This window comes from Panthera tigris, chromosome A3 (assembly GCF_018350195.1).
Source record: "Panthera tigris isolate Pti1 chromosome A3, P.tigris_Pti1_mat1.1, whole genome shotgun sequence".
Lineage (NCBI taxonomy): Eukaryota > Metazoa > Chordata > Mammalia > Carnivora > Felidae > Panthera > Panthera tigris.
In genome coordinates, this window is record NC_056662.1 from 24,412,534 (window position 1) to 24,421,985 (window position 9,452).

The window sequence follows — 9,452 nt, forward strand, 5'->3', positions numbered from 1 at the left end:
ACCCACTAACAGTGGTAATGTGAATTTGTTCTGCTGCTGTGGAAAACAGTATGGAGGTTCCTCCAAAAATTAAAGATAGAAATCTAGCAATTCCACCTCTGAATATTTATCTGAAGGAAACGAAATCTCTAGAAAAGATATATGTACCCCTATGTTTATTGCAGCATTATTTACAATAGCCAAGATATGGAAACAATCTAAGTGACCACTGGTAAATGAATGGATAAAGAAAATGTCACACACACACACATGTGCATGCACACACACGATATGGAATATTATTAGTCCATAAAGAATGGAATCTTGCCATTTGTGACAACATGGATGGGCCATGATCTCACTGATATGTGGAATCTAAAAAACAAACAAGCTCAGAGATACAGAGAACAGATTGATGGTTGCCATAGGCTAGAGAGTGGGGTGGGGCAAGATGAGTGAAAGGGGTTAAAAATCACAAAGTTTCAGTTATAAATAAGTCAAGGGGATGTAATGTACAGCATGGTGACTATGATTAGTAATGTTGTAGTATATATTTAAATGTTGCTAAAGAGTAGATCTTAAAAGAAAAAAAATTTTGTAACTATGTATGCTGATGGTTTTTAATCAGACTTATTGCGGCGATCATTTCACAATATATACAAATATTGAATCATTATGTTGTACACCCAAAACTAACATGTTATATGTCAATTATGTCTCAATAAAAAGAGGAAAAAAAAACAGTAAGTTGCAGACATCAATTCACTTTATCCTCAAACCCTTTATATCCATATCAATATTTGTTTTTAATTTTTTTACAGGGATAAAATTTACATATAACTAAGCATAGATGTTAAGCGTGTGTCTGATGAATTTTCACAAGTACACACACCTGTGTAATCCAAACTCCTACCAAGATACAGAACACTACCATCACCTCTTTAGAAAGTTCCCTCTTGCCCCTTCTCAGTCCATATCCACCCTCACCTCCAGAGGCAACCACCATTCTGAGATTTTCACCATAGATTAATATGAGCTCATCTAGAACGTCATATAAATAGAACCACACACAGTACATGCTTTTGTTTCTGGCTTCTTTACTTCAGTATAAGCATTTTGAAGTTCACGTTCTTGCAGATATCAGTAGACCATTTCTTTATATTGTAGAGAGCTTCCATTGGATGGGTGAACCACAGTTTGGTTATCCATTCTTCTACTGATGGACACCTGGGTGGTCCAGGTTTTGGCGATTGTAAATAAAGATGCCATGAATATTCCTGTAACAGTCTTTGTGTGGACACACTCATTTTATTTCACTTGGACAAATACCTAGGAGTGGAATTGCTGGCTTATAGAGTAGATGTGTGTTTGGTTTTAGAAGAAATTACTGATTTTTTTTCTCCTTTAAGTTTAGTTATTTTGAGAGAGAGTGTGTGTGCAGGAGGGGCAAAGAGAGAGGCAGAGAGCAAGAATCCCAAGCAGGCTCCGCACTGTCAGTGTGAGGAGCCTGATGTGGGGCTTGAACTCACAAACTGTGAGATCATGACCGGAGCTGAAATTAGGTCGCGTGCTTAACTGACTGAGCCACCCAGACACGCTGGATCTTTTTCTAAAGTAGTGGTTCCATTTTAGATTCCTGTCAACGCTGTACACACATCTGTGTGTGGGAGCTCCTGTAGCTCTGTATCCTTGCCAGTATTTGGTGATGCCAAATTTTAATTTTAGCCACTCTGGTGGGTATGCAGTGGGATCTAATTGTGGGTTTAAATTTAATATGATATATAATTGTTATAAAAATTATTTTATTTCTCTATCCCAGCACCTAGATAGAGTGTAGCACATGGCAGGTGCTCAGTAAATATTTGCTGGATGAGGACCTGTCCTCTGGACCTTCACAGTGTCATTTCTCTGGAATGTGTGGACTGCCCATCTGAGGGTCTGTCTCCCCTCTTCTGACTAGGACTCATAGGCCTCAGAAAAGGCAGAGAACTGGCCTTGACTGGCCCATCACATCAAAGTGAAGCAACCCTGCCTGAATGGCCACCAATTACTGTGTGACCACGGCAGGTTCCTTCTCGGAGCCTCTGTCTGCTCCCTTACACAGTGGCAGACAGATGTTGGGTCCAAAGTAGCTTTACTAATGGGGTGCCTGGGTGGCTCGGTTGGTTAAATGTCCGACTTCGGCTCAGGTCATGATCCCGCCGATCCCAAGTTCGAGCCCCGCACCGGGCTCTGTGCTGACAGCTCAGAGCCTGGAGCTGCTTCGGATTCTGTGTCTTCCTCTCTCTCTGCCCCTCCCCTGCTCGCAGTCTGTCTCTCTCTCAAAAATAAATAAATATTATAAAAAATTTTAAAGTAGCTTTACTACTTACTGGATACCTTTGAACAAATTCTTTCCCCCTGGAGCCAGTAACAGAACCTACCTCTGAGGTCAAGGATCAGCATCAGTGAATGACCAGGAGGGCATGGAGTTCTGGGGGAACAGGGCCTGGAACTTCATTCAGCACCCATCTTATTTAAGGCAATGAGCTCACTTGTAAAATGGGCCTCACTTTGGGAGGACCCAGGAGGAATGCAGTCTGAGTCAGAGGGTCATTATCTCTGAGTAAGGATTGGTTGTTCCTGTTTATAGACTCCAATTGGAATTTTCCCAAAGACTGGAAGGACTGAAATCTTCCCAGGGGTCCCCTAGCCTCTGGCTGGGGCACCCCACCCTCGCTCTTCAAAGTCTCTCTGGCTTCACTGGGAAGTATAGGCCATGACCATCAAACCCACTGCCCATATGGGGCCTCACTCCCTCTGTTCCCTCCTTTCCCTCTCACCAGGGGCATGCTCACCCCTAACCACCAGCCTCCCTGAATGACAAGGCCCAGGTTGCTACCCTCTTACCCTCCCTCCTATGTCCTCACGGTCCCTGCCCTCCTAGACCCTGGCCCTCAGAGCTGGCCAGTCACCTGGCGAGGTTGCCTCCCCTTGGCCTTTCCAGCCTCTGGCTGTGCCTAAGAGATCTCATCCTGCCATGGGCCCCAGCTCTCCTCAGCCTGCTCGGCCCGTTCACATCCATCAGTGCCTTCAACGTCAGCCTCAGGTCTGAGTCCTGCCTCCTGAACAGTTTGCCTCAGAATGTTTAGGCTTCTCAAACTCAACACGTGCAAGTGACGCCCCATCTTCCCTAATACCTGCAGCTCCAGCTTCCCCCCTCACGTCCCATCACTCCAGCCTGACCCAGGCTCAGCTGGGCTCTCCCCTTTGCTACCGATCCAGTCACTGTCTGAGTCCTCTCAGGTCCACCCCAAGTCGCTCTCAGACCCATCTGTCCTCTCCCAACCCTCCCTCTGTCACTCCACCAGGCCAGCTTTGCCTCCCACTTCCCAGGTCTCAGCCTAGACCACGCTTCACCACCACCCTTCTAACAAGACAAGGTTTCTGCTTCGCCCTCTTCGGTTGCCAGTCCCTACCTGTCTCCACTTCCTCTTGCCCAGCACACATTCCACAGCCCACCACAATTCTTCCCAAAGTGCAGAACTCCCTCATTCTGCTGAATTAACTTGGGAACATCCCAGTCCTGGTTAAAGCCAGCTGACAGCTTGTTACGCAGCTGCGCCCCTGGCTGCAAATATGATGCAAAATTGCTGATTGCAACACAGCTCAGCTGGGCCCTGCCCACCCATCCCGAGTCACTTACCTGGCAAGCTCCAGTCCTCCTCTCCGGGCAGCTCTGGCTCGCCTTCCCTCGTCGTCCTCTGGGCCCTCACCCCGCCTTCCCTCAGGTGCAGTGGACCCGCGGGCCCTGCTCTAGCCTCAGCCAGCCCTTCACTCTGTGCCCCGGGCCACCCTTCCCCTCGTTTGCTCCTCCAGGAGGGCCCTCGTCTCTCACCAGCAAACAGTCACGTTCTGGTAACTCGCACCCCCCTCCATCCCCCACCCAACTTCTTCCTTCACAGCCCACCTGCTATGACCACTTTCTCCTTGAAATTCTTTCTTCTCTTGCCTTCTGTGGTGGAGACTGTTGTTACCTTCAGCAACAATTGTGCTCTCCCCCCGTGGAACAGAACCCTGAATGTCTCTTAGGGCAGCCATGCACCCAGCTTGATTTCCCAGCTTCCACTCCAGTTAAAAGTGGCAAGATGACTACACTTTTGTCAGTAAAACATAAGTGTTATGGGACAAGATCATCCTACAGGACACGGTGGGTGTCGAAAACAGCAAGACCTTCAACCGGGTGGAAATCAAGTCTGAGATGCTCAGTCGCCACCTGGGCGAGTTCATCCCCCTCAAGTAGCCTGCTTAGCTGTTATAAAGGCACAGGCTGCTCTGAGGGGGGAAAAAAAGTGAAAAGTGCTCGATGGGACTTGTGGGAAATCTCCTTAAAGGGAAAGAGGACATCCTTCTGCAGCCCCGCCCTCCATCAGGTGCCTGAAACTTGTGACAGCTGGGGCTCTAGTAGCTAATCTTGGATCATAAGGACAAGGGCTACACCCTGGGAATGGTGGGGCAGAAAGTTTCAAGAGCCTGGGTCCCTGATGACTTTGTGGAGCCACCATTCCATCCTGGACCACATGAACTCATGAACCATGAAATCATGATCTGAGCCAAAGTTGGATGTTCAGCCGACTGAGCCACCTGGGTGCCCCTGCCTTCATGTTTCTAAACACTATAGTTGTCCTGTTATTTCTGTAGTTCTTACCACAGAAGGGGATTTGACTCTTGCCTCCCTCACCCTTCCCATCGTCCAGCAGCTATAGCACCATTTAGGGTGTATTGTATTTTGCCTACAAAACTATGCATAGCTGAGCCACACGATATGTCCTAGATTTGCTTTTTATTGTACAATTTTTTTATTTTCTGGGGTTTGGGCTTAAGTTTTCATTTTGTTTTTCGTGCCCCAATATTAAATTATCCCTAAATTTTTTTGCACAACTAAAAATCTCTCTGAATCCATTCAAATACATATAATACTCTAGCAGTTCTTTTCTTTTTGGAAACATCCTTCTCCTGTTTAGGACTTCTCTCTAGGTTTACTGCCCCAGGCCCTTCACCATTATCCTGAGATATCCCTTTTGTCTTTCTTGTGTTGGAGTCTCAAGTTGCCCGAACCCCATGTCTTACTTTCTTTGCTCCATGCCCTTGTTTTGATGTATATTCTTCCATAGCTTCCTGAGGAAGGGTGCGTGGTGGAAAAATATGTGACCTTATATGTCAGAAAATATTTACCTTACTCTCACACTTAACTAATAGTTTGGCTGGAATAGGACTTTAGGTTGTAAACAATTTTTTTAAGCAAAATTTTAAAGGCATTGCTGCACTCTCTTTGTTTCTAGTGATGCTATGGGTCCAATGCTGTTGTAATTTCTAATCCTTCGTACATGGTTTCTTCTGTCTCTGGATTGTGTCTGTCCAAAATGTTCTGAGATCTCATGATGATGGGGCCTGGCGTGGGTCTTTTTAAAATTAATTACTCTGGGGGCGCCTGGGTGGCTCAGTCGGTTAAGCGTCCGACTTCAGCTCGGGTCACGATCTCACGTCCGTGAGTTCGGTCCGTGAGTTCGAGCCCCGCGTCGGGCTCTGGGCTGATGGCTCAGAGCCTGAAGCCTGCTTCCGATTCTGTGTCTCCCTCTCTCTGATCCTCCCCCGTTCATGCTCTGTCTCTCTCTGTCTCAAAAATAAATAAACGTTAAAAAAAATTTAAAAAATAAAATCACTATGAAAAAATAAAAAATAAATTAAAAAAATTAAAAAAAAATAAAATTAATTACTCTGGACATTCAGATCTTTTGATCTGGAAACTTAGGTCCTTAGTCTTGGAAACTTTTCTTACAGTCTCTTGCTGGTATTTTCAACCCTCTGTTTTCTCTTTCTGGAACTGTTAATCAGATGTTGAATATCCCAGACCAATCCCTTAATTTTCTTAACTTTTCCATTTTCTCTTCCTTTTTTCCACTTTTAGGGAGATTTCCTCAACTTTATCTTGCAACTCTTCTGTTGAAATTATTCCCCTCATATTTTTAATCTTTCAAGAGTTTTTCCTTGTCTCTGGATATTGTTATAGCCTCTTGAACTCACAACCCTGGTATGTATGTGTAAGGCTGTATAGGTCGGTGTTTTTCCACTCTAGGTGCATGTCAAAAAACCTGGGAAGCTTTTACAAACTAATGATGTTCAGGAATTACGCTTTAATTGATCCAAAGATGGATCCCAAACACAATTTTGTTTTATTTTTTTTAACTGTTGTCTCATCTCCACTAGAAATAAGCTGTTACTATTCCTTTACGTCTAGACGGGCCTGGCGCATAGTAGGCACCACTAAATAACTGCTGAATGAATGAACAAAGTACTGCTTTGTAAAGGAAGATTGTAAAATAAGAACAAATTCCAGGCAATATGCTACTTTGTCTATAATGTTTTCTCTAAATATATTTGAAAACCTAATAATACATGAAAACCAAACAAGTCTTGTAGGACAAAAAAAGTATTTGAAATCCAGAGGTTTTAAAAAATCATGAAATTCCTATTTCTTCTTGCCTTTTAGACAAGTTTTTAATAACATATTTCTTGTGAACTAGGAAGTTAAAGTCTAATAATTTTCATCTGTTTCTGCTGAAGCCCCAAGGCAATAGTGGCCTATGCTGAGGAGAGGAGCAGGACCAGTGCAGGACTGCAAAACAAGGGGCCCCAAAGTGAGTCCAGACTTCTGCCTGTAAAAGAGGTGGAAGCTTCTGCTTCATCTTGAGTCGACAGATGGAAAGTGTGTAGAGGGGATCCTGAGAACCAGAGGCCAAAAGCACAGTTATGAGGGGCCAGCCAGGGAGAGCGCATTGTCCAAAGTAAGGGAGTGGCAGGTAGGACAAGACAGGTCTTGAAAACTAACGACAGATGAACCAGAAGGACAAATTTCAGCTTTAAACACACGCCAGGCTTAGAGAGCCAGAACTCGTTCACAACAGTCCTGGTAAAGTACACACTTTCCATCTCACTCTCCTTATGGCAACATGGGGCCAAAGAGGGGACAGCATCAAGTGGGGAAACAGGGTCAAGCACCTGGTAGGTGAGGGGCAGTCTCCATCTCCATATTCGGTTCAAAATTTTGTCGTCACACCAGACTGGGCACATCATCTCCAGTGGGCCTTCAAGGCCCTGGGAATGAGGAGAAGCCTCGAGACTTGCCTGACATCCCATCCAGGGGCAAGGGAAGCACGAGCCCCAGAGAATCAATGTAAAGACAGTGGGAGACCATAATAAAGTTGCCTTTTGATCCAACTGAGCTTGTTTAACACAACAGTTGAACAAACTAGCACTTTGTGTTTGGTGTTACTTTCCTTCTCAGTTGAATATGATTGATCAGTTTAAGTTCATGGACACTGGATTGTGGCTCTACTGATTTGACATGTTTGGCAACTTCATGATTTCTACCTGCCGTAATGATTGAATTTATGAGATCTGCATTTCTCTTTTCACCCCCTGGTAATTCACTGGAAACTGAATTTGGTGTGGAAAGATGGTTTGGGATTCTCAGTGAAAAAATGTACAAAAGTAGTTGGTTTGAGTCCAACATACGTTAACAGGAGAAAGCCTGTAATTCCTGCAGTGCTTTAAAAACACATTTTTGGAGAAAGGCAATACCGGCTCACAGAGGAACATCAGAATTTCCAGGCACAGTGCCAAGTGCTGAGGTGGATGGTTGAATGATGGATGGAGCTGCACCTTGGAGCGTGAAGATCATACCTGAAGGAGTCTGAACAGGGGTTGCCTCTGGGGAGTAGGGGTGGAGACTGGCTGGGAAGCAGGACAGCATTCAGGGTGAGGTGATCTTGAATAGGGGGCTCAGCTGGCTGGTGTAAGCCCTTGTCATATGCCGTTTACTGTAAGTAAATCTTACCCCCCCTCCAGAAAAGGTAAACTGGTTACTGGCACACACGTTGAAGTGTTTAGGAGTGTGTACTGTCTGCCGCTGTCCTTTGAAATGCATCAAAAAATAGAATGAATAAAGGAATGGGTAGTTATAATAGAAATGTAGCAGAATGTTAATTGTAGAATTAAATGGAGGTATATAATTATTTCAACTTCTCTGTATCTTTGAAAATCATAATGCTAGCAGTGGGCACATCCATATATTATACTGGCAAGTGTACTTCTGAAACCCAGAAGTGATGTTCTTCCCTCCACACCCAGGGTAGTTGTCAGTTTCCAACCTTAGTAGGTATTGTATTCCCATACACTTGCTACTTTAAGTACAGAAACTCCAGGCTATTTACATATGTTCTACCATCATTTAAACTTAAAAAAAATTTTTTTTTCCTTAAGTTTATTTATTTAGCATGGGTGGGGGAGGGGGAGGAAGAGAGGGAGAGAGAATCCCAAGTAGGCTCCATACCATCAGTGCAGAGCCTGACGAGGGGCTCAAAACCATGAAACATGAGATCATGACCTGAGCTGAAACCGAGTCAGATGCTTAAGCGACTGAGCCACCCAGGCGCCCCCACCATCATTTAAAATTTTAATTAAAAATCAGAGTTTTTACATCTTAAGATGAGTTCAGGGAGTTCTACACATTGTTATCACAAACTGGAGTGCATCCAATGCAGGCTTCCCATGTGTAAAGAAATCCCATTGCCGAGGGGACTCAGAGGCAGAGTATCTTTATGTTCATGAGTCATCTTGTTTTCCTTAAAGCCAGACTGAGCCTAAACCTTCCTTAGGATCTTGGGGGATCCTTTAAGGCAAACAAGAGGGTGTGTGAGAAGGACTAAGGGAAGAAAGGAGGAGGAGGTCTTCAAGACCTGCTCTGGAGCCAGACCACCTCCTTCCCCAGGGACAGGGCGCCTTCCCTCTTCTAGAAATCAGACTGTGCCACCGGATAATCTAAGTTGACCAGACCGTCTTCCCCATTATCCTTTTTGGAGAAACTCAAGCCAGGACACAGGAAACTTAGACTTAGATTCCAGCCTAAAAAAGCCTGAGAACAAAGAGAAGATACCAGTGACTATACCTCACTTTCTTTAAATCAATCAATACTGATCCAAGGTCATTTTGCTCTGGTCCTATAATCACCCTCTCCCCAGGTGTTCTTCCTGAGTCCACAGGGACAGGGCAAACATGCGGTGGTTTCCTAGAAAATCAGTTTTCCTTGGAGATTCGGGGAAAACTATCTGAAAGGATTACTGCCGTATTAAGACAAATATGGATATATTATGGAGTGGAAAATCCCTGTCATCTTTCACTAAAAAGGGCGTGTTTGAAGAAATTTTGCTGAACCCTTATGAACTACACCCCTCGGCTCCCAAGGGTACCTCTTTTACTCCCCTGACACCATTAAGGAAACTTCACTGGAAAATTCAGAGAGATATTTTTGCTAGATGGAAGAACCCACTGTAGACAAACGTTACTTTTGGCGAATGAAGGACAATGAAGGGGGATTTCAAAGTTTATACTACACAGTTATCAATCTTTTCCCTCTTGTTTCCAAGGTAACAAAA